Here is a 5,238-nt window from a genome sequence, read left to right on the forward strand (position 1 = left end):
CCATGAACGTCCCATATTTAGAGAATCGATCCACAATCACCAGGATGGATCCAAACCCTTCGGACTTAGGTAACACACTGATGAAATCAAGCGAGACCGAGTCCCATGGTCGCTCCGGGATTGGTAGTGGCTGTAGCAATCCCGCGGACTGCTTGTTTTCCGGCTTGTCTTGTTGGCATACTAGACAAGTTTTCACATAAAGCTCCATGGTATCCCTCATCCGTGGCCAATAGTATCCCGCTTCGACAAGTGCCATCGTTCTTTTCTGTCCCGGATGGCCCGCCCATCGTGTATCGTGGCACTCCCGAATGATATCTTGTCGGAGACTTTCCCACTTAGGCACATAAAGTCTTCGACCTTTGGTGTAGAGTAACCCGTCTTCTACCCAAAATCGATGCACCTTCCCCTCGTTGGATAGTTTCACCAGCTCCTTAGCGACTGGATCACGTTCCAGCCCCTCTCGGATTCGAGCCATAATAGTCCCCTCGACTTGGCTCATCGCTGCCAGCTCCGCCTTCCGACTTAGTGCATCAGCCACCACATTCACCTTTCCTGGCTTGTACTCCAAAGTGTAGTCGAACTCAGCCAGGAAGTCTTGCCATCTTGCTTGTTTCGGGGACAGCTTCTTCTGGGTTTGGAAATAACTCGTCACCACGTTGTCCGTCTTGACCGAGAAATGAGCCCCAAGAAGATAGTGTCTCCAAACTCGCAAGCAATGGACTATCGCGGTCATCTCCTTCTCTTGAACCGTGTACCGCCGTTCAGTCTCATTGAGCTTGCGGCTCTCAAAAGCAATTGGATGTCCATTTTGCATCAGCACTCCCCTGATGGAAAAGTCGGAGGCATCCGTGTGTAACTCGAAAGGGAGACTGAAGTTAGGTAAGGCAAGGACGGGTTCCTTGCTTACCGCAGTCTTCAGTTCCTCGAAGGCTTCTTGGCCATGTTCGGACCAGTCCCATGTCTTCCCTTTTTTGAGAAGGTCCGTCAGTGGCGCTGCCTTCCTTGAATATCCCTCGATGAACCGACGATAGTAGTTGACCAGANCTAGGATCAGGCTCATCAGGGTGCAAAACGTGGCTGGGGCGTTCGTAAGACCGAATGGCATTACCAGCCACTCGAACGACCCATACCGTGTTATGCACGCAGTCTTCGGCTCATCCCTTTCCGCTATCCTGACTTGATAGTAACCCTTTTGCAAGTCTATCTTCGTATAGACTTTCGCCCCACCAAGTCTATCGAATAGGGCAGCAATCAGCGGAATGGGGTAACGGTTCTTGATCGTTACCTTGTTAAGGGCCACAAGTTCATCTTCGTATAGACTTTTGCCCCACCAAGTCTATCGAATAGGTCAGCAATCAGCGGAATGGGATAACGGTTCTTAATCGTTACCTTGTTAAGGGCCCGGTAGTCCACGCACATCATCAATGAGCCATCATGCTTCTTTTGGAACAGAACCAGGGCCCCGTAAGGTGCCTTCAACGGCCTTAGCTTCCCCGTCGATAACAACTCATCGAGTTGTTTCCGTAGATACCAACTCATCGAGTTGTTTCCGTAACTCCTCCAGCTCGGATGGAGCCATTCTATAAGGCGCCATAGATGGTGGTTTGGCTCCTGGCTCCAACTCGATCTGGTGGTCCACCGTCCTCCTTGGTGGTAGCTTCTCGGGCAATTTGCCGGCATAACGTCCTTGTTCTCCTCAAGGACCGTTTCGATGATTTGAGGGATGTACTCCACGTTATTGGGCTCATCCTCCACCTTCATCATGGCCAAAAACGTGGGTTCACCCTTCTTCACCCCCTTGGTGAGCTGCATCGCCGATAGTTGCCTCGTCCCATCGGTTTTCTCTTCCCAGGCCAGAATCATGCACGGTGATCCCTTCTCGAGAATGCATACCAAGCTCAACGCAGGCATGGGTATGGCTGAGACTTGTCTCATGAAGTCCATACCCAAGACTACCTTGAAATCGTCCATCGGAATGACTGAGAAGTTCACCGGACCGCTCCAGCTTCCCAGCTTCATCCCGACCCCTCGAGCTACCCCATTGACGGGTTGAGCCTTTGCGTTCACCGTCTTCATCCAACCATCCTTCTTGGACCACTTGACCCCAAGTCTCACAGCTTCGTCTATCGCCATGAAGTTGTGAGTGGCACCCGTTTCCACCATCACTCGGGTCGGCTTATCGTTGATCCGAGCTTCCACGTACATGAGCCCTTAGCTCGTTGGCTTCACTACCGGGTTAGCCTTCAGGGCTTTGAGAAGTTGCAACGACCCCATCTTTCCTGGTTCCTCTTCTGGAGTCTCGGTGTCCCGACTCTCCATGATAGCCGATAAAGACCCCATCTTCGGGCAGTCCTTCATTGCATGTGGCCCCTTGCACACAAAGCATCCTCCCTTCGGAACGAAGGACTTTTTCCTTGCCTCGAAGTCTTCCCGACGAGCACCCTTCTCAAAACTCCTTGAGTTGGATGGTCGGGCAGTATCCCGTTTTGCTCCCCCACCTTTGGCCACGACCTGCTACGCCCTGCTCCTTCTTCTTCGAGGACACAGACGGATCAGAGGTACGAAAGTCAGTCAGCGACTCGGCCACCGCGATGGCTTCGTCCACCGTCTTGACTCCCCGACGCTGCAACTCTTGCTTGGCCCAAGATTGCAGTCCATCAGTGAAGTAGAACACAAGATCCTCCGCGGTCATGTTCGGAATCTGAAGCATGAGCGTTGTGAATTCCTTCACATAGTCTCGGATCGAGCCACGCTGTCGAAGTTCCCTCAACTTCTTGCGAGCCTCATATACGACGTTCTCCGGGTAGAACTGCCGCTTCAACTCTTTCTTGAAATCATTCCAAGTATCGATCCAGCATGTTCCTTGCTCGATCTCGGAATGTTTCCTTCGCCACCATAGCATGGCTGTGTCCGACAGGTAGGACGTCGCGGTCTTCACCTTCGCATTCTCAGCCACCAAGTTGAGATTGTCGAAGTATATCTCCATTTGCCAAAGGAAATTCTCGACCTCCTTGGCGTCACGCACACCGTTGAACCGGTTTGGTTTCGGAAATTCAACCTTACCAATACTAGTTCCGCCAACGCCTTCAGCGTTCGCGCTTTTCCTCTTGACCAGCATGATGTCTTCTTCCATCGCAGTAAAGCGTATCTTCATCCCCTCGATGTTATCACGCAAAGCCTGCATGGATCCCGTCACCAGCTCCTCGAGCCGAATGAACCGAGAGTCCAAGTCGGCAGCATTTTGCTTGACCTCCTCAAGCCCACCGAACACAACACTCTGTAGCTCAGTGACGGTATGCTCGACCCTTTCGAGCTTCTCACCAATCTCGCCCACAGCCACACCCAAAGCCTCACGAGAAACACTCTTTTCCCGCTGGGTGCCAGCACGTGTGGCCGTGGACTCCCTTCCACGCTCCTCCAAGATACCAACTGTCACGGACTGATTTCTTCATAGCAATCAGGACGTGCGGCCTTAGCAACTTTCACCCTTGTGGTTTGCTAAGTCAGCCTTTCGGACAAATCGATCAGCACTTAGAGTGAGAGTATGGACGTTTTTAGAGAGAGATCAGAGCTTATGAAAGTGTTTTCTTATTAAAACTTGGTGAATGAATCTTACAATGAGGCTTTACCCTCTTATATACAAAATCACCTCCTCAACGGACGGCTCAGATTAAACCGATCTAACGGCTTAGATTGTTTCCATCCTATGAAGTAACTTCACCATGAAGTACTTCCACCTTAAGCTACTTCCTTCCAAAGTATTCTACATACTTCTGATATTATTTTATGCTTAGATATTTTACAAAGACTTAAAGCTTAAGAAAAGACTAAGTAAAGCGGGCTTGGATCTTGTTTCGGCCCGGTCCGATTCATGGCTGTTTTCATGGGCGTTTTTGGGTTTCCAAAACGGGCCGTGACACTAGTCTCGCTTCTCGTATCCGTAGCAACCCCTACAAGCACGCACACCCTCGGTCTTTGGAAAATCCAATAAAATGATCTGTCAAAGAATTTGGTTGAAACGTGCACGTTCAAAATAAACTAATTATAAGTGTGTAGTAAGAAATACGGATTTTTGAACAACAAGCATTAAAGTTTAGTAATGACTCAGACTAAATTCAGGGGTTTAAATTATCATTTATTTGTTCATTTCCTATGATTCTAAGAAAAACCAAAAGAGGGCAGACATCTGAAAAATCTTCTTGTATCACTTGCCAACAAACAAGCAGATCAGTATTTTGCTGATATGTGTGAAATACGTTTAATTTCAAGGGGTTTCTAAGTACAGTCACAAGGAAAGTAAAGATAAAAACTTGAGATATCCCAGTCCCAGATGAGCAATGAATAATACTTTTAGAAGAAAGAGAGAAAGCATCCCTTATATACTAAAGCACAAGTTACCTAGCTAATCAAATACTGAATTATTTACAAAATTAAATTAAGTAATTTTGATTTTAAAAAATTCTGATTCCGATTTTTTTGAAACTGCAAATACTTATTCCCTAAATTTTCTCACATTATCACCACTAGGTTAACTTTGAAACTGTTTTATCTTTTATTTATTTTACTCTCTTTTTCGTTGCTTCATTCTCCTTATGGTGAGTTCTTCGTCTAATCAAAAGAAAAATCCATACAAGTTTATTATTACTCTTAGTGTAGATCAGTTTTCTCTTATTCTCGATTAATAACCTCTAATTGTTCATTTCAGGTTAATAATGGCAGTTTCCGTGTGCTTCTGTTTTCAAAGGATAAATTTCCAATAAAACAATGGGAAAGCAAAGGTTTCGAGCAACTTAAGGTACATCCCCTATATATTAATTGAGAAACATTTAAAAAATTAGAACTTTAATTTTGTATTAATTAAAAAAAACCTCAAATCCTAGGTGGCACTCTAAATGCCTTTTAAATTCCATTTCAAAGAATTCTAGAGCATTTAATATAAAGTATAGTTTAATCTAATGGTGTCACATTATTTCATAATTATATAACACTAGAGAACATTATATTAACCTAAAATATAGGAAGTGTGTAGTCTTTCCTTAAATAAAAGCTACGGAATTACCTAATATGATTTACATATATATGACAATTAATAATTATGAATAATAAAGATTTGATAACGATTTTTGCATCCTTCTTCATTTTTGTTTAAATTTATATTATTAAAAAAATTAAACAATCACATTAACCATATAATAAAAAAAATAGATTTTTTCTTATATGTTATATTTTGAATTTTTT

This window comes from Brassica oleracea, chromosome C2 (genome assembly GCF_000695525.1).
Source record: "Brassica oleracea var. oleracea cultivar TO1000 chromosome C2, BOL, whole genome shotgun sequence".
Lineage (NCBI taxonomy): Eukaryota > Viridiplantae > Streptophyta > Magnoliopsida > Brassicales > Brassicaceae > Brassica > Brassica oleracea.